The sequence below is a fragment of the Vulpes lagopus genome, chromosome 20, assembly GCF_018345385.1.
Source record: "Vulpes lagopus strain Blue_001 chromosome 20, ASM1834538v1, whole genome shotgun sequence".
In the NCBI taxonomy this organism is placed as follows: Eukaryota; Metazoa; Chordata; class Mammalia; order Carnivora; family Canidae; genus Vulpes; species Vulpes lagopus.
Genome location: NC_054843.1, coordinates 641,623 through 662,031, shown reverse-complemented (window position 1 = coordinate 662,031; position 20,409 = coordinate 641,623). Strand labels below are relative to the sequence as shown.

Below are 20,409 nucleotides of genomic sequence, written 5' to 3'. Positions count from 1 at the left end.
GTTGCTCTGCCTGCCGCACCTGCCTTCTACTTGCTTGGGACTTAATTTGCTCTACTTTTTCTAGCTTCTTAAAATAGGAGCTTATATCATCGATTCTATAGGTTTCTCTTTTTTTTTTAAAGATTTATTTATTTATTCATTCATTCATTCATTCATAATAGATATAGAGAGAGAAAGAGAGAGGCAGAGACACAGGAGGAAGGAGAAGCAGGCTCCATGCCGGGCGCCTGACACGGGACTCGATCCCAGGTCTCCAGGATCACGCCCTGGGCCACAGGCAGGAGCCAAACCGCTGAGCCACCCAGGGATCCCCCGGTTTCTCTTCTTTTTTAATATGGCATGGCTCGCTCTGAGCTCTGCTTTGGCTGTACCTCTGAGAGGCTCTGACAGGTGGTATTTCTCATCCTTTTTAATTTTTTTTAAAATTTATTTATGATAGTCACAGAGAGAGAGAGAGAGAGAGGCAGAGACACAGGCAGAGGGAGAAGCAGGCTCCATGCACCGAGAGCCCGACGTGGGATTCGATCCCGGGTCTCCAGGATCACGCCCTGGGCCAAAGGCAGGTGCCAAACCGCTGCGCCACCCAGGGATCCCTGTATTTCTCATCCTTCAATTGCCAAAATATTTTTAACTTCTCTTACGTTTTTCCCTTTGACGTATGCATGAGTTATTTAGAGCGTGTTCTTTAATTTTCAGGTATTTGGAGAGTTCGTGATAATCTTTTTGTTATTGATTTTTAGTTTCATTCTGTTGTGGCCACAGGAACACCCTGTGTGGTTTCAGTCTCCCTACGTTATCCGATCTGTTTGGCTAAAACACTATAGTACACAGCCTTTCAGACCGGCCAATAATAGCATTCAAGGTCCCTCCATGACTTCTCGTGACGTGATAGCTCATGTGTTTTTAGCGCTGAACGACATCCCAGTATCTGGATGGACCATAGGATTCACTTTTAAAAATGTATCCTAGCACAGGTAAAGGGAAAAGTTCTAGGAGCAGTCGCAGAATGGTACTTGTAGGCACCCCTGGCTGTGGTCTCTAGGTACTATTTTATTTTACTAAAAGGGCAGCTTTCCTGGAGAAATGGTTTCTCGTACACTCAAGGAAATGTGCAAGATGAGCCCCTGACCTCTGGCTTTGACTACAAGTAAGGAAGCTATTGGGACTGAGAAGGTCATTCCAAAGTCAGACATGGTCCAGCTTGACGGGCTCCGGGTGCCAGAGATGGGACATTTTGAACGTGAAAAGTAATAGGTACCGTCCCGGAGTGAGAGAAAGACCCTAAGACAGACAACTTGCACATTCAACAGACAAAATGCATGTGGGAAGAGAGCAGTTACAGACTGATGTTGGAGAAATGTCATTTTGTAAAGTTTATTTGGATTATTGATAAACAGAGCAGTTGTAAAAAGACAGCTTTGAGGCACTTGGAGATTTGAATGGCAGCTGGGTGTTAGGTGACATTAAAGAATTTTTCTTGATTTTGTTATGTGTGAGAATTGCGTGGTGGTTATGGAAAATATTTCTAAAAGCTTTTTTTTTTTTTTTTTTAAGATTTTACTTATTTATTCATGAGAGACACAGAGGCAGAGACACACGCAGAGGGAGAAGCAGGCTCCCTGCCGGGAGCCCGATGCGGGACTCGATCCCGGGACCCCAGGATCATGCTCTGAGCCAAAGGCAGACGCTCAACCACTGAGCCACCGAGCCGCCCCTGAAAACTGTTTCTAGATTAAATTATACTGAAGAATTTGTTGGCGAAATGGCGTGATGTCTAAACTTCATGGCAGGAAGCCTGGCCGCTCTGTGGGCCAGGCCGAAGGGGGAGTGGCGTGCCTCTGCCCTGCAGGTGATAGGGGGACGTGGGGCGCCCTGCCAGGGCTGGAACCCTTGGGGCCTGCGTCTCCTGTCCATTAAGGCCCTGCTGTCCCCAACAGGTCACAGGCCGAGGCCCCAGATGGGAGGTGCAGGAAGGCACGGGACTACCTGGATTGTGTTATCCTGTAGGCAGCGTGTGGGTGAGGTGGGGGACAATAATCAAACTGTCACAGGTCACAGAAGAGGCAAGGAGGTATGAGGTGGCACTCGAGACTCGAGACTCTGTGCTCACGGCCGACCACGCACACGCACACTTTGAAGATCGTGTTGCGTGGCGACAGCAGTGGCTGGATCAGGAAGGTCACGCGTTTGCAGGCTGGCTTGGCCAGGCCCTACGCCTTGCTCCCCTGAGGCATGATGCCAGCCTCCTTGGGATGCCAGCAGAAGCACGAGGGGGAGACCTCACACCCGTAAATGTGCTGAAGCCTCTGCTCTCCTCATGGCAGCCAGCAGTCCAGCGGCCAAGCATCATCAAGCCCATTGTCGGTGGGGCCGGGAGATGCATTCTTCTGGGGAGCAGCAGCAGAGGAAAAAGGACAGGGGTGCAGACGAGGTGGGGAGTTGGAACCCATGACGGATGCACGTACGGGAGCAGAAATAGAGATTCGGACTGCGCTTGGTGAGCGGGTTATGGTTCCGACAGACTGGAGAGCGGGATTCAGGAGGAAAGGTGACAGGAGAACTAGGCAGGGGCAGGTGGTACAGAGCCCGGCAGGGAGTGTGGTGTGACCCCAAACATCAGAAGAACCCCTGAAGGAGAGAGGGGACGGCCCCAGTTACCTATCGCTCTGTAAAATCACCCCCAAAGTTAGCGATTTAAGGCACCACATAGTGTCTCTCCTTGCTTGGCCAGTTCTTGACTCTAGTTGTCTGAAGCCTCGAGTGGTGGACACTCAGGACGGCTCATGTTCATGACCGCGGTTGATGCCGGGGGGCGGGGGGGGGTTCAGCATCGCATCTCGTGACTCTTCACCAAGCCCTGGCTCCCGAGGAGTTTCTCCTTTGTTTTCTTTTCTTTTCTTTTTTTTTCTCTTTGTTTTTTTGAGTCAGCTTCTGCTCAGGGGTGAGGTATAGTTAGTTCTAGGTTTATTTATGTATTTGCCTACGACTGTCTAATTGCTCCACCGTCATTTGTTGAAAAGACTGTCCTTCCTACATTTCACTGGCTTTGCATCTTTTTTTTTTCTTTAAAAAAAAAAAAAAAGATTTTATTTTTTATTTGAGAGAACACAAGCAGCAGGGAGGGGGGTGAGAGGGAGAGGGAGACGGAGAAGCAGACCCCATACTCAGCAGGAGCTGAGGACTAGTCCTCAGGGGCTTAGTCCTCCATCCCAGGACCCCAAGATAATGACCTGAGCCAAAGGCAGATGCTTAACTGACTGAGACACTCAGGCACCTCCCGATTTTGCACCTTTGTCCAAAATCAGTTGATTCTTATCGGGTCTGTCTCTGGATTCTGTGTTCTGTCCCATTGATCTGTGTGCTTATCCCTCTAGCAACTTCATACATCCCTGATTATGGCTGTATAGTAAGTCCTAAAATCAAGTGATCTCAGGGATCCCTGGGTGGCGCAGCGGTTTGGCGCCTGCCTTTGGCCCAGGGCGTGATCCTGGAGACCCGGGATCGAATCCCACATCGGGCTCCCTGCATGGAGCCTGCTTCTCCCTCTGCCTGTGTCTCTGCCTCTCTCTCTCTCTCTCTCTCTCTCTCTGTATGACTATCATAAATAAAAAAAAAATTAAAAAATTTTTTAAAAAATCAAGTGATCTCTTCTGCTTTGTTTCTTTAAAATTGTTTTACTTATTTTAGTTTCTTTGCCTTTTCATATACATATTAGAATTATCTATATCTAAAAAGTATTGTTGGGATTTTGGTAGGAAATGCATTTAACTTACTATTTGGGGAGGATTGACATTTTTTACTGTGTTGCCTCTTCCATTCTTTGATCATAATGTGTCCCTACAGTATTTGGATCTTTGATTTGTTTCATCAGTTTTATAGATTTTAAGCATATTAAGTACTGTGTATGGTTGTTAGATTTACATCCAAGTGTTTCGTTTTTTAAGTGATTATAAATGGTGTTGTATTTTTACTTTGTTTCCTTTTTTTTAATAATAAATTTATTTTTTATTGGTGTTCAATTTGCCAACATACAGAATAACACCCAGTGCTCATCTCGTCAAGTGCCCCCTCAGTGCCCGCCACCCAGTCACCCCCACCCCCCGCCCTCCTCCCCTTCCACCACCCCTAGTTCGTTTCCCAGAGTTAGGAGTCTTTATGTTCTGTCTCCCTTCCTGATATTTCCCACTCATTTTTTCTCCTTTCCCCTTTATTCCCTTTCACTATTTTTTATATTCCCCAAATGAATGAGACCATATGTTTGTCCTCCAATTGACTTATTTCACTCAGCATAACACCCTCCAGTTCCATCCACGTCAAAGCAAATGGTGGGTATTTGTCGTTTCTAATGGCTGAGGAATATTCCATTGTGTACATAAACCACATTTACTTTGTTTCTATGTATTCATTGCTTGTCTATAGAGATACAACTTTTATTTATTTATTTGTTTGTTTGTTTGTTTATTTATTTATTATTTATTTTTGTTTTTTTGGTGTTTTTTTACAACTGACTTTTAAATGTTGATCTTGTACTCTGTGACATTTATAGCTCACTTAGTGGTTCTAGGAGACTTTTTTTGTAGATTCCATGGGATTTTCTATATGGACTATCCTGTTCATCTTCAAATAGGGACAGTTTGATTTCTTCTTTTCCAATCTGTATGTCTTTTATTTCCTTTTCTTGCCTTATTGCATTGACTAGGGCTACATTGGTATGTTGAGTAAGAGGGAGGAGCATGGACATCTTGCCTTTTGCTCATCCTGGGGGAGGGACCCATCGAGTCTTTCACTGTTAAGTATGATGTTAACTCTGTTTTGTGGATGCTCTTTTCAAATTGGAGTTCTCTGTTTCTAGTTTGCTTTGTTTCTAGTTTTTTCACAAATAGGTATTGACTTTTGTCAAATGCTTCTCGTACATGAATTGCTGTAATTGTGAATTTTTTTCTTTAACCTGTTAATGTGATGGATTACATTGATTGATTTCTGGATGTTGAACGGTTTTGCATCCCTGGTATAAATCCTGCATTGTCATGGTATTTATATTTATATTTATATTTATATTTATATTTATATTTATATTAAATATATATTTATATTTATATATCACTGGATTAACATTCACTTGTATTTTGTTGAGAATTTTTACATCCCTGTTCATGAAGAACATTGCCCTGTAGTTCTCTTTCTGGGTTCTATCTTTGTCTGAGTTTATTATTAGAGTAATATTAACCTCTTGAAATGAGCTAGATGGAATTAACGCCCTTGTCTTCTTTTGTCTGGAACAGATTATGTAGAATTGGTGTTAGTTTCTCTAAACATTTGATGGAATTCTCCAGTAACATCGCTAGCTCTGAAGATTCCTTTCTCAGGGGCGTTTTTAAGCCAAGTTCAATTTCTTTAATAGTATAGGGTTATCCACATAATCTATTTCATAGTGGGTGACTTAGGGTGGTTTGTAGTTTTCAAGGAACTGCTGTGTTTCACCTGAGTTGTCAAATTTATGTGTGTAGAGTGGCTTGTAGTATTCCCTTATCGTCCTCTTACTATCTGTGAAACCTGCAGTGACGGCCCTGGTGGCATTTTTAATATTGGTAATTTGTGTCTTTTCTGTTTTTTGTCAGCCTAGCTAGAGGTCTGTCAATTTCATTGAGCTTTTCAAAGAACCAGATTTTTGTTTCATTTATTTTCTCCGTTGTTTTTCTGTTTCTAATTCCGTTGACTTCTACTTTTATAGTTATTATTTCAACCCTTCTCTTTGATTTGGGGTTGATTTGCTCTTTCTCTAGTTTCTTAAGGTGAGATCTTAGTGTACAGATTTGGGGCCTTTTATCTTTTCCAATGTAAGCATTTAGTCCTAAAATTTTCTTCTCAGTGCTCCTTTAGCAGCATGCCACACGTTTGGATATACTGTTATTTCCATTTTCATTCGGTTTGGTGTATATTTCAAATTTCACTTGACGTTTCTTCTGTGGCTCATGAATTACTCACAAGTGTGTTGTCAGATTTCCATTATTTAGGAACATTCCTCTTATTTTTCTGTTATTGACTTCTAGCTTAATTGTAATCAGAGAATGCACTCTGTGTGATTTTAATTCTTTTAAATGTGTCAGGGTTTACTTCATGGTCCAGGATAGTCTATATTGGAGAATATTCCTTGCTTGTAAAGAACGTGTGCCGCACCGTTGTCCACTAGGATTCTGCAAATGTCAGACACGGCCTTTTGATGGGTGGTGTTAAATTCTTCTAAGTTGCTGGTGATTTTCTGTCTACCTGTTCTACGGGTTGTTGGGAGAAGAGTGTTAAAGTCTCCAAATATAATTTTGGATTTGTCTCTTTCCCCATTAATTCTGTCAGTTTTTGCCTCATATATTTTGTGTCTTTGGCCCAAAGCAATTTAGGATTGCTTGCTTTTTGATAGAAAGACTTCTTAAAAATCATTATTTTTATTTTATTTTTTATATTTACTTTCCTTCTTTGTCTTTGCTTATTATTGTCTATGCTCAGAAGTCTGCTGTATCTGATATTAATGTAGGTGTCCCTGATTTTTTAAAAAATAATGTTTACCTTTGCATATAGTTGGGACCTATTTTTTCTTTATTCTGCTAATCTCTATTAATTGGTGTATTTCGATGATAATATGATATTTAAATGATATGCGATATCGCCATTTATATGATAACGTGATAATTATTGCTATGTTGAGAATTTTTAGGACTTAAAACTCGTTTTATTGTTTTCTGTTTACTCCTTCTGCCTCCCTTTAGATTACTTGACCATTTTGTCAGAATTCCATTTGCTGTATCTATACTGTTTTTCAGTGTATGTCTTCGTACAGATTTTTCAGTGGTTCCTTAGGTATTATGCTGCGCATGTTAACATGGTCCCTTAGCATCATGTGGTGTTGGTATTTACTAGTTTGAGTAAATAATAGAGGCTTTGCCTGCATTCCGATCACTTTACCTTCTCCGTCATACAATCGTCGTCTTAACTATTGAACTGATACCCACATTCCGTGGTCTTGTCTCCTTCAGACGCCTCAAATAATTTAGATGACTCAAGAGGAAAAAGACAATCTACCATATTTACACATATTTCTACTTTGTGTTGTTTTTCCTTCATTCCTGACTTTCCATACCTCTTTCTGTTACGCCTGCTTTCTGTTTGAAAACTCCCTTCAGTCGCTATTTTATGATAGGCTTGTTGGTGACAAATTCTTGTTTTTTTTTTTTTTTTTTTCTTTTTAAAATTGAGAAGGTGACCTTCGTGCCCGAGAGACTGTTTTCACTGGGTGTAGAATTCTGGGCTGACAGTTCTTACTTTCAGCACGTGACGGGAGATGTCGCGCATCTGCTTTCTGGCGTCTGTAGTTTCCGACGAGAAACCCACTGTCATTGCAACCATTGCCCTATGTCAGTGTTTCTGCCCGGTTGCTTTCCAGAATTTTTCTCTTTTCAGTATTCCAAAGGTCTCGGTGTGGATTTCTTCAGGGATTTGCAAACCTTCCTGAATCTGTACATGTTTGTCTTTCATCAAATTTGGAAATTTTTCAGCCATTCATGTCTGCAGATACCTTTTCAGCTCTTTTTCCCCCACTTCTGAGACTTGGATATCACAAACATCAAATGACCTAACCATTTATTTTTCATTTTCTTTTCACTGTTATTCAGTTTGGCCATTCCCATTGTTCTGTCTTCCAGGTTCATTGCTTCTTTCCTCTGTCATTGCCCTCTGTTATTGTGTCCATCTACAGGGTTTTTTTTTTAATTTTTTTTTATTATTATTTATTTATGTAGTCATACAGAGAGAGAGAGAGAGAGAGAGAGAGAGAGGCAGAGACACAGGCAGAGGGAGAAGCAGGCTCCATGCACCGGGAGCCCGATGTGGGATTCGATCCCGGGTCTCCAGGATCACGCCCTGGGCCAAAGGCAGGCGCCAAACCGCTGCGCCACCCAGGGATCCCCATCTACAGGGTTTTTATTTGAGTTTCTGCATTTTCGGTTCTACATTTCCCATCTGGCTCTCCTTTTTACCCCCTATTTCTTTGCTGAGATCTTTTTTCCCCATTTGTTTTAAGCCTGTAGACATTGCTCGTTGAAGCTTTTTATTATTAGGGCTGCTTTAAAATCCCTGTCAGATCCTTCCAACATCTGTGTCGTTTCAGTGCTAGCTTCTCTGGATTATCTCCTCTTATTCAAGTGGAGATTTTCCGGGTTTGGGTCTGAGGAGCTTTGGTTGCTTGTCTCCTGCACATTGCGTATCCCGTCATGAGGCCCTGATTCGACGGTCCGGGGAGGGGGGGGTGGCGTGCAGCCCCCACTGAGCTCCTCTGGCCTGGACAAGGACAACCACAGGACAGCACCACCTGCCCCGCCCCGGCCCTGTCCCTCGTCGTCTCTCTCCCCTCTCGTTGCTCTTTGGCTCCCTGCTCCCCCAGAAACCGGCCCGTTGTGCTGGGTTGGGGCTGACCGGCTCCCGCTCTGCTCCACTGGCAGCAGGGAAAGGCAGGCGCCGTGTGGCACCCGTCCCCCTTGATGTGCTTCGTGATCCCGCGCGAGGGTGAGAGTTCTGCTCCCTCGGGTCCCACTCGCGATCGCCAGGGTCCCTGCAGGAGGAGGCAGAGGCAGATTCGCCCCGACGCAGAGAAGGCCAGGTGAAGCCGGGGCAGGGGGCGACGAGCAGTCACGCAGCTGCTGGAAGCTGAGGAGGAGGGGCCAGGTGCCCCCGCGTGCCTGCCGCCACCGCGCCGTGGGCTCAGGAGCACGTGGACTCCTGCTTTCCGCGCCGTGAGGGAAGAAGCTCTACTTCGGGGGCTTGCGGTCTTGTCCTCGGCCGGTGGCGATTCGTTGCAGGAGCCGCAGGAAACTGCACGGTTCTCGTAGAATTCTCTTCCCTTGCTTTGCTTTATTTTTATTCCTTCCATGAATGTTTTCTTCAGCTCCTAAGCGTGGCTGTAACAGCTTTTCCAGACCCCGTCTCTGTATTCCAACAGGGGGCCACTTTGGAGACTACCTGTCAGTTCTATTTTTTTCCTGTTTCTTTGCGTGCTGGGTCGTTGTGGTTAGTGTCCTGACCGTCGTGCGGTCACGCTGTGGGCCTGTGGGTTCCGTCTCGGCCTCACCTGCTGGGCCGCTGTAACAAGCCACCGCGCCCGGGCTCACCCTGCAGAGGTCTGTTCCCCCGTGTGCTGGAGGCCGAAGGCGTCCGCGGGCTTGGTTTCGGCGAGGCCTCCCCTCCAGACTCACAGACGACTGTCTTCTCCCTGTGACCTCAGTGTGTTCCTGTGGGGAGAGACGGAGGCAGGGAGAGCGGGCGGGGGGCCGGTGCGGGCGGGGGGCGCTGCCCTCGTCCCCTTTCAGGGGCACTAACCCCGTCCCGTCAGGGCCCCACCCCGTGACCCCGTTTCACCTTGATCTCCTCCCGAGAGGCCGCAGCTCCAAATGTCACTCTGGGGGTCAGGGCTTCAGTGTTTGGGTGGGGAGGGGGTGCAGTCCACCCCATAGCAGTCCCATTTCCTACAGCAGTGGGAGGTGGCTTCTCCTAACAGGCCACCCTTGCTGGCGTCACATTGTGAGCCTGCGCCTCCTGGGTGGCTGCAGCTGGAACCCGTGTAGCCTTGCACACGTGCAGTCCAGGCCCCCCTCCCCGTAGCCTTGCACACGTGCTGTCCAGGCCCCCCTCCCCGTAGCCTTGCACATGTGCTGTCCAGGCCCCCCTCCCCGTAGCCTTGCACACGTGCAGTCCAGGCCCCCCTCCCCGTAGCCTTGCACATGTGCTGTCCAGGCCCCCCTCCCCGTAGCCTTGCACATGTGCTGTCCAGGCCCCCCTCCCTGTAGCCTTGCACACGTGCAGTCCAGCACCATGCACCCCCCTATGTGGGCAGAGCATGTGTGCAGAGCTTGGGGCTCCCCCTCGTGGCTCTCCTTTCCAGGATTTCCCCTCAGTTACCAGCTGCTGTTGTCCTTAGTCCCTGAGGCCAGGGAGGCTGGGACACTCCTGGCGGGCCAGCTGCCCCCAGGCCGAAAGCCACAGCAAGCGGGGAGTTTGCCCAGCGCAGGGCCCTTCAAGGGACTTGCTGCTGCTGGTGCTCTTGTGACCTCGGGCAGTTGTTTCTCGGTTCCGTGCAGGGCGTGCCTGCCGTCCGTGGGGGAAGGTGGGCGGAAGCCACGGGCTCCTGGCCGAAGGGGCTCGGGGCCTGGGCCGAGCCACCGGCACCCGAGGGTTAGGAGAGTGCGTCCGCCTGACTCGGGGATGGCCTCCCGCCACTTTGAGCAGCCGAGACACCAAGCCAGTTCTGCGTCTCCGAGGGCCTCTGCTGAGCCCCCGAGGCCGGAGGAGGGACGGGAGTGGGCGTGGACGGAGGCGGCCGTGTGCCCGCTCTGCACACCACACGCCCGTGGCTCCCCGCGCCCTCCGACCCTCTCATGGCTCCTGTGGCTTGACGCTCTCTCTTCCAGGGTCTGCTCGGCAGGTGCGGGGCCCCCAGGGCGCGCAGGGGCCACTGCAGGGACCCAGGACTGTGGCTGTGCGGTGATGAGGCCGACGCCTAAGGGAGGCTCCGCGGCGGTGGGCTGTGCTGGCGGGGAGGCTGCCGTGGGCCCCCGTGAGGCCTCCAGACCCTTGGTGCGCTGAGCCCGAAAGCCGGGGTGTGGGCAGAGCTGCTGTGCAGGGGCGCAGGAGCCGGACGGGGCGCCGGCGTGCCGCAGGGAGCTGAGAGCGTGGGCACTCCCTCCGGAGTGGCACGTGGAAGCCTTGTCCACACCCGCGTTAAACAGAAGGTACAATCCATTCCTCCGGGCGCTGTCCGCCGCGTGAGGAGGACGCTGCAGTGGGAGCCGAGGGAGAGGCCTGCCCTAGTGAGCATCCGGACGCCCAGGCCGTAGCCCAGGAGCCGTCTGGAGGGGCCCCGACCTGCAGGACCTGCACCTGCCCCTGGGGGCCCGAGGGTGCTCCTTGGCCCCCACGCCCTCCAGGTGCTTTGCTGCAGCCGCACGGTTTGTGTCTGCACCTCAGGGACCATGTCCCACCCGTGGGGGTCTCCCAGGACATTGTGATTTATGGTAAGAAATACATATGTGGTCCTTGTCCCTATTCGTGGCCATGCGAGGCAGGAGCTTGCGGCCCCGGCCCTCTGACCCCTGGGGACAGGACCGCAGCTGGGGGCTCAACTAATCGCCAGTGGCCTGGAGTTCCTCCACCGGACCCGTGGAAACCCTACAGGACTGGGGTTTGGGGGGCTTCCAGGTTGGAGAAGACGTGGAGCTGAGGGGAGAGTGGCCTCCTGACGCACAGGCCCCGGGTCCTGCACTGCTCTTCCTCTGGCCGTCCCTGCGCCGCTATGCTAAGCCCGCGATCGGTGAGTAGAATGTTTTTCTGAGCTCTGTGAGCTGCTTTAGCAAATTTCTTTTTTTTTTTTTTTAAGATCTTATTTATTCATGAAAAACGGAGAGAGAGAGAGAGAGGCAGAGACCCAGGCAGAGGGAGAAGCAGGCTCCATGCAAGGAGCCCGAAGCGGGACTCGATCCCAGGACCACAGGATCACGCCCTGGGCCGAAGGCAGATGCTCAACCGCTGAGCCCCCCAGGCGTCCCTCTAGCAAATTTCTTGCACCTGAGGCTGGGGTCGTGGGCACCTCGGCAGCTGGCGGCCGGCTCTTGAGACTGGCATGTGAGGCGGGGAGGGCAGTCTCGAATAACTGGGCTCCCAAGCTGTGGGATCTGACGCCGGGTCCAGGCAGGCGGGTCAGACGGGAGTCGGGCTGTAGGACACCCAGCTTGGTGTGGGAGCCCTGCCCTGGAGCTGCTGTCGGCATCCGGGCTTCCCTGCCCCCCGGGCCCCCCAGGCTAACCTCCTCCCCGTTGCCACCCCGAGGTGCGAGCTGAAGCAGCGACGAGACGCCGGGTCCAGTTCAGGGCTGACGTGGGGTCTGGGCCACCTGCCCATGCAGCTGATCGGAGCCCTTGCTCCTGCTCGGGCCCAGGGCCAAGTGTGACTGGCCGTAGGTCGTGGTGGACCCGGTGAAGCCTGCGTGAAGCCGTGCGTGGTCACATACTGACTTCCTGTCCCAGGAGTGCAGCAGGAGCTACTTCCTAGGGTGACACGTTCTCTGTTGCGGAAGGTGTGGTCTTGCCCCGGACCCGGAGCCCGAGCCGTCTGCACTGTGTCGCGTCCATGGGACTGGCCAGGGCCTCTGCGCGGCGGCTTCCCACCCCAGCGTCCTCCAGCAGCTGTGCACCTTGGGTTGACAAACACCACTCTGTGCTCTGCGGCTTCCACTCTGTCCCTTGTTGCCTCCGCAAAGGGCTCGCCAGGACACGCTGGCCGGACCCCGGCACCTTCCACCCCTTCCACTTGCCCACCCCGTTATGTCTGGCTCTTCTTGGAACATCCAGGGGATGCACTTGCCATGCTGGTCACGGGTCTGATTCCTGCCACTAAAGGCTCCTTCGCTCCCCTGGAAGGTAGCCTGTCCTCTGGGGGCCGCTGCCCCAGAGCACCCCCAACAGTGCTCAGAGGCCAACCCGTGCCCCTTCCCCAGGACAGATCCCAGTGGCTGCACCACTTCCTCCACCCTGTCCCCTGCTGCCCGGTCAGGCTGTCCCTCCGGCTGGCCTGGAGTTGTCTTCAGGCCGGGGTGGCTCCGGGCGACTCGGGTGAGACTCAGGGTTCAGGGGACTCTGTTTCCTGAGGGGAGCAGAGAAAGGGCAGATTCCCCTGGCGGACGCGCTCCCTGTCCCAGGGGGACCGTGGGCTGCAGGTGAAGATCCGGCCTGAGCAAGCTTCCTGCTGGACTGGGGGTGAGCCCAGCCCTGAGACTCAGCCACACACGGCCGGGCCTCCCTCAGCTGCTCCTCAGGGAGCCCCGCGGGGGCTGTGACAGGACCGTGTGGCTGGTGGTCCGGGGGACGCTGTGTGCTGCCAGGACCCCCGGGGACCCTGCACCGTGAGCCAGAGCCTGGCCGTGCTCTGCGCCATGCAGTCGTGGTGGCACCTGCGGCGCTGCCCTCACAGCCTGAACCAGCTGCAGACCACACGCAGCAGGCGGCCCGTGTGCCCGTGACCTGGAACAGCAGAGATGGGCTGCGGCTGCGGCTGCGCTGCTCCCGGAAACCCCGGTGGTCCAGGGCCCCAGTGTCTGAAGGCCTGCGGCGGGGCCGTGGAGCTCTGCTGCCGCCCAGTGGTGAGGATGTGGCTCGTGGGGTCCGCTCGCTCCTTTCCTCCAGGCTCTCCTGCACCGTCTCCCGCACTGTCCCCCGCACTGTCCCCCGCACTGTCCCCGGCACCATCCCCTGCACTATCTCCTGCACCGTCCACCCAACCGTCTCCCGCACCGTCTCCTGCACCGTCCCCTGCACTGTCTCCTGCACCGTCCCCTGTACCATCCCCTGCACTGTCCCGGCACTTTCCCCGGCACCATCCCCTGCACTATCTCCTGCACCGTCCACCCAACCGTCTCCCGCACCGTCTCCCGCACCGTCTCCCGCACCGTCCCCTGTACCATCCCCTGCACCGTCCCGGCACTTTCCCCAGCACCAACCCCTGCACTATCTCCTGCACCGTCTCCCACACCGTCTCCCTCACCTTCCCCGGCACTGTCCCCTGCACTGTTGTCTCCTGCACCGTCTCCCGCACCGTCTCCTGTACCGTCTCTGGCACCGTCCCCTGCACCGTCCCCTGCACCGTCCCCGGCACCGTCCCCTGCAACGTCCCCTGCACCGTCTCCTGCACCGTCTCTGGCACCGTCCCCGGCACCGTCCCCTGCACCGTCTCCCGCACCGTCCCCTGCACCGTCTCCTGCACCGTCTCCCGCACCGTCCCCTGCACTGTCCCCTGCACCATCTCCCGCACCGTCCCCGGCACCGTCCCCTGCACCACCTCCGGCACCGTCTCCAGCTCCAGGGGTTGGAAGTACGTCTGGCCCAATTACCGAGTTGGTGCCCCCCCACCGCCCGTCGGAAACACGCGTGTACTTAGGCTCCCCAGAGCTTGGCTACTAACAGCCCACTGTGGACCGGAAGCCTTACTGATGACAGCAGTTGATTAACACGCATCGTGTGTCTATACTGCGTTCTGCAGTGAGGCGACGTAGGGAAAAGAAACACCATGAAGAAAGCCCTGAGGAAGAGGAAGCGCACTTACGGCCCGGCCATGCTTATCCGGAGCGTAGGTTCACGTCAACTGCTTACGAGGGGGATTGGCTGTCAGCACCTACGTCAGCGTCGTCCTGCGTGATACAAAACACCATAGATGTTACGTGCGCCGCTGACACTAGACATCAGAACGGAAAGGAAATGTGAAAAATACACTCTTGAGTGTTTATAGGTTCATCCAGCATTGGGACCGCCTTACGGTGGCCGAGCGGGACGACCACATCGCCTCACAGAGGCCTGGCCCCAAGGCCAATGAGCGATCGCTACAAAATGTTTATGGCATCAAGTATTGCAGTCGTATTCATGATTGTTGCCTTGAAAACATCGTTGAGTTTCTTTAAAAACCACCGACCTGTGACGAGAGGCATGCTGCATGGAAATGGAATTCTTTGAAAGCAAGTTATTTAAAAAGTCATGAAACGAAAAGAAAACCAACGCGTTATTATATGCCAAGTATGACTCACGTCTTGCCTGCGTAAGGGATAGACTCTCCACTTCCGTGGGTCTTGCCTGGGACGTCTCACATAGGATGGGGATGGGGAGGGCCATGGAGGGAGATGGGGATGGGATGGGATGGGATGGGATGGGAGCGTCTCACGGTCCCTGCTGACCCGTGGACAGGTTTGCACACGAGGTTTGCACACAGCAGATACGTTTATTACCTGTATGGCCTGCGGATGACTCACCAGTCGCTAGGCAGGAGTGGATCCTCATGCAAGACCTCATCCGCGTCGTGTCCCAGGTGACAGCTGAGGAGGAGGAGGACGGGGGTCATGCTGTCTCGGAGCTGGAGGGTGTGGAGGGAGGCGGCACACGCAGTGTACCTGGTGTAACTTTGCAGAAATACCGTGTTACTTCCTCTGAATTTTTTGCTTTTCCATTCCTCGGCACCAGTCCTCCTCCTGCTGTGTGCTTAGGTCCAGTGCCCGTGTCATAGAAGCCTCCACGTCCTACAATAAGTCAAAGCATGGGGCACCTGGGGGGCTCAGTCGGTGAAGCACCTGCCTTTGGCTCCGGTCATGATCTCGGGGTCCTGGGCTCGAGCCCCTCCTGCTGCTCCCTCTCCCTCTGCCCCCTCGCTCTGCCCGTGCTCCCTTTCTCACTCTGCTGTCAAATAAATAAAAATCTTTTTAAAAAATAAATAAGACTGAAATTTAAAAAAAAAAAAAAAAAGGCAAAAGCAGTGTCGAAGAATTGGAACTTTCCTGCCGGAACGTGGTAGTGAGCTGTCGGTTGTTCGGCCCCGCTCCTTCCGCATCCTTCTCCGGCGTCGCGCGGCCCTGGCCCGGGAGTGTCCTCCCCGCTGGATCATCATCTCTCCTCCCCCCCGGGGTGGTGTCCGTTAGCTCTGGAATTTCTCCCACATCCGGACCCTCAGACCCTTCCCCCCTCACCTGTTTGTGCCGTATCCACACGCTCACTGGCGACTTCCTGATTGGCTCTGTCGTAAATCCACGTAGTCCCGCTCAACCCCTGGGCCGTTTTCTCCAGCAGGAACTCGAGTTTCAGGCTCCACGGTTTTCACAGCTTTTTCTATAACCACGGGGGCCCCTCCAGCGGTGTGATCCTTCCAGGCTTCCGTGACGACACTGTCTTTCGTGGGGTCCCCTTCCGTAGCGTGGACAGTCCTTTCCCTAGAGCTCTGTGCGGAATGAGCCTGACGGTCCTCCGGTCTGGAGGCTAAGTCAGAGACACTGTTTGGGGCCTGGAGACCACTGGGGCGCCTTTGGTGTTGAATCATGGGGATCCGGGTGGCTGGGATATTGTCCGGTATCCGAAAAACGTTAAACAGCAGCCCCTAGCTTCACAGGCAGAGCATCCATGGACCTGATCCAGAAACCTGGGTTCTCCTCTGGGCCTCCCTGTACAGCCAGAGGACGGGCAGCCGGTGGTTATCTGTGGAATGGACTCGTGAGCTGGCGAGGACACACGGAGCCTGTACGGGCCACGGGGGAAGTCAACGTGGGAGCCCGGGGAGGAACGAGCCACCGCCCGCCCGGGCCCTGCTCGTGTCTGGCCCACCCGGGGGCCTGGAGCTTCCATCTCCATGCATTTGGGCTGATCTGGACAAGAGATGGGGCTCGGGGCTACCGGAAGTGGGGGCCAGTCACGGGGGCAGCCACCTGGGCGCACGGCCGTGAGAAGCGAACCCACAGACACGGAGGGTCACGGTGCACCAAATGCCATCCCGGCCTGCGTGTCGGTGTGGGCCACCCTCCCAGGAAGGTCCGCCCCTGAGCAGGCCCTCACTGAGCTGCTGACCGGCAGTCGGTACCTGTTACACAAAGAGTGTCCTCGACTGGCAGTGCCCCAGGAGAGGGGCCACCTGGTGCCACCTGTTAGCCATCGGACTGGGAGGTCAGGCGTGGGAGCCAACAGTCTCCTCTTGGAGACCAGGAGGCTGACGCGGTGCGTGTGAGAACGCCGGGGAGGGGCCCACCTGAACGCTGCTCACAGGGCCTTTCAGTTCCGGGCAGGCCTTTGACCCTTGCTGAGGATGGCAGCAGCCCCACTCCTGCCCCCACTCCTCGCCCAGTGGGCTTGAGGCGCACGTGTCAGGCTCGGGCTGTGGCCACCCTGAATGCCCGACCTGCCGACGATGGAGACCGCCCACTGAGCCTGCCCCTGGCGTCACATCCAGGGCCCCGCCCCGGCCCTCATGGCAGGGCTGGTGGCCCTTGGGTCCCTCCCCGCCTGGCAGGGCATCAGGCCAGAACAGCCCTTCCCAGCCGTGCCAGCGCCTCACCCGCCCTCCCAGTTTTCACAGTGTCTGTTGACCACGGAGTGCATCCTGCAGCAGAAGGGGCAGCCCCAGGCTCCTGGCCACCGTGTTCCCGGGCCTTGCTGCCAGACGGGACTGTCCCCCCCCCCCCCCGCCCCCGCACAGCAAGGAGGGGCACGTGCAGGCCGGAGGACCGTGTGAGGGCCGTGTGCACCCACAGCGTCCCGTGCCCCCCCCCCCCAGCGGGCACAATTGTGAACGATGATGCTTCTCCGAGGTTAAGACGGCCTAACTGGCCTCAGCCAACCTGGGAGGGGGTGATAGCGCTGATGGGGCGCGGTGAAGCCGGGGAGTAGGGCCGCAGGACACAGGACGGGCATAGAGCCCTAGGGAAACGTGTGGGGTCCTCCTCCCTGACGGTCTCTGAGACTCTCCCTGTTCTAGGTGACGTTGGTGGTCCCAGGAGTCCGGGGCCAGGGATTCTGTAGAAGGTCCTTCTGTTGGGGTTTGCCTGCTGTGTGTCTCGGGGTTAGCTTGGGGCTACCAGTTGTTTCCAGGAAGAGCCCAGAGGCGAGGCGCCCGGGTCGTCCCCTCCAGGGCGTACACCCTCCACGTGGCTGCCGCTGCCGACGCCGAGCTGCGCTGCTGGCCCGGGTGCGTCTGTCGGGTTTCCCCGCTCCGCGTCTCGCTGGGCTCTTGCCAGGGGGTCGCTCTGTCCAGCCCTCACTTGAGGACCGAGCCAGAAGTACAGCTTTAACCCTTAACTTCTGCTGAATCTGTGCTCGTATCGTGTGCGAGATTAGAATCAGTCTTTCTTTTCTTTTTTTTTTTTTTTTTTTTTTTACTTTTTGGCTTAAAACAAGCTGTGCCGGCACCTCTGCTAAGGGATCCCCTCAGCTCCCCAGTGACCCCCGCTTACCGTTGTGCTCCCTCCCGGGGCCGCGTGCGCGCCCTCCGGCTGGTTCCGCTGACCCCACGGTGCTGCTGTGCCAGTAGCACGGACGTTCGGGTCTCTTTCTGTCTCTGGGTGACGCGCCCCGGCTTCGTGAGGTTCCCCGGGAGTGCAGCGGGGCCGGGGTCCACAGGGCCTCGGGGTGCGGCCCTTCTTCCCACGTGCGGGCCACTCTGGCGCCCTGCCTCCGGGGTGCTCCCCGCTCCCCGTCTGCAGGGGCTGGGGGCCTTTGCCCCGTGGTGCGAGACTTCCAGCACCGACCAGCCCAGCAGCCGCCCGCGGGGCCTCAGCGGGTGTGACGCTGCTGCCAGGGGTGACGGTGGCAGGAGCCTCCAGGCCCACGGCCCAGCGAGCTTGCGGCGTGTCCCGAGGAGCGCCACAGCTCTGCCATCTCCAGCACTTCCAGGTAGGATTTAGCCCCCACCGACTGGCCTCTGCCCCGCGTGCCCAGTGCACAAGGGGGCTGACAAGATGGTTTTAGGTTCGAGGCAAAGCCAGATGTCGCCTCTAGCTCCTGTCGCCTTGAGGCAAGCCCTGCCCACAACTGTGCCCTACACACGGGGATGTGAGCCCCCGAGCCCCCAGCGGGCAGGCGGCTGCAGAGCAGAGGCCAGGCCGGAGGAGGTCACACCGCAAGATCCAGGAGCAGATGGAGCAAAAGCAGAGTACGGGCCCGGTGCCACCTGGAAATACCACTTCCCTCGGTCGCTCCCCAGTTGATTACTGCCGGCAGGTTGAAGCACCCTCTTCCCCACCAAGGACCACCTTTCTGGCAACGCACTGCCTACGCGCCCTGCGGCCCGTCCCTCGGAGGCGATGGGATCAGTCATTGCTCTTGTCTCTGAGCAGCCACAGCTCACCCGTAAGCTCTTCCTGCGTCTCGTTTCTCCGTGGGTTTCGCTGTACAGTTACGTCGCCACCGCGTCCACAGCCACATGCTCCTGTGCACGTGCACACGTCCACCCACGCACCCAGAGCAGGTCCGCGCGCTGCTCGAGGCCCGGGACCCGTGCGCCGGTGAGCCCTGTGGGATTGCAGGTGCCGTGGGATGCAGGAACTCTTCCTCACCAGCTGCACGCTTGGGAGCCTCGCGCTGATTGGAAAATCGTGAAATCTGTCTCCTTGACGGCGCGGGCTCTCTGCTCCGTGTTCTTGATTTTATTTTCAAGGCTGAATTGCTAGGGACGGGGCCGGTGTGGGCGAGCTTGTCCCCACCCGGGGCGGGGGCCAGTGTCACAGGCTGCAAGGCCGGCAGAGAGGCTCCTGGGTCGGAGATGCCGTAGGTTTTCTGGAAGAACGGCTCCTCAACTTCTATAAAGTGGTTACTTTTTGATGTTTTGTCTAGTTTTGTCATTGTTTGGGTGGGGGGGAGGATGTTTTTCCACGCCCCCCCCCCCCATCTGCATCCCTCGTTACTTCCATCAAACACTTTAGACATTTCCAGGGAGGCTGATTAACTGCAATCAGGCTTCGGAACAGTCAGATTCTTGCTGTTTTTTGTTTTGTCCCTTGTTTCCCTTTATGTCCACAGCCTGCCTGTTCTCAGAGAGTCTCAGGGCACGAAGCCATATCTAGAGTTTTTCAACTCAATCGTGGAAGCAGAGGCTCACGTAGGCCTGTCATCAGATTTTTCAGATCAGGATCGCTTACTTGCAGCGAAGCATCACCAGTGGGGACGGCGCCGTGAAACTCTCGCCTCCCTGCCTGGGCTTCGTCCCCCCAGGCTGTGTGAGCGGAGGGGGCTTTCTGAAAGGTGTAGGGGGCTGGCCGCCCGCGTGGGGCAGTGGCTTTTCACCAGCGCCAAGGCCTTCTCCTTAGTTCAGCTCGTCGCTTCTGCAAGAACACAGATGGCCCTGGGTAGTAGGAGATGCCTCAAGACGATGATGCCGGACGTGGGGGCCTTCAGGAGAGAGCTGAGTGTCCCCAGCAGTAAAGATCCGAAGTCCCCGAGGGGCTCCCCAGGGTTGTGAGACACAGTCTTACTGGACCGGAATGTGCTTCTCCCGGGGAAATATTTGCAAACCTCCAAGCCCTGCATTTCACAGGTGAGCAACTGGAGAGGGCATCTCTGGTGCCTGGGAGTGTCCCTGAGGCCAGGCAGCAGCCCTCAGCAGCCCTGTCCTCCCTTCAGTAGGATTTCAGAGGCAGGTCTGGGGATTAGAAGGGAAGTGGGAGTTAGAAGACGGGGCGGCTGGGATCCCCGGGTGGCGCAGCGGTTTGGCGCCTGCCTTTGGCCCAGGGTGCGATCCTGGAGACCCGGGATCGAATCCCACGTCGGGCTCCCAGTGCATGGAGCCTGCTTCTCCCTCTGCCTATGTCTCTGCCTCTCTCTCTATCTCTCACTGTGTGACTATCATAAAAAAAATAAAAAGGAAAAAAAGAAGACGGGGCGGCTTGGACCGCGAGCCTCCCTTCCTTGGAGATGCCTCAGCCGAAGCAGTGGTGGAGGCGGGGCGGGGGGGCAGCCTTCATCAGGCAGGACAGCAAGGCTGCTCCAACAGAAGGGGCATCGGCGTGGGGGCGGGCGTGGAATCTCATTTCACACGGAGGAGTCACTACACAGTGATGTTGGCAGAGAAACAGATCCAAGT

At 54.6% G+C, this 20,409-nt stretch overlaps 1 protein-coding gene across 9 annotated transcripts in view; it reads left to right on the top strand.

Annotated features, from left to right (window-relative positions):
- The window catches only part of PCBP3 (poly(rC) binding protein 3), a 245,684-nt gene that overhangs the window by 138,179 nt on the left and 87,096 nt on the right, over window positions 1-20,409 (top strand). Inside the window, exon 1 of one of the 9 annotated variants that reach the window (XR_005984704.1) lies at window positions 10,843-19,863. The exons of the other annotated variants lie outside the window; for them this stretch is intronic. The gene's annotated coding sequence lies outside the window, so the exon portion shown is untranslated. Of the gene's footprint in view, window positions 1-10,842; window positions 19,864-20,409 lie in introns of those variants that run through there. 9 annotated transcript variants of the gene reach the window in all.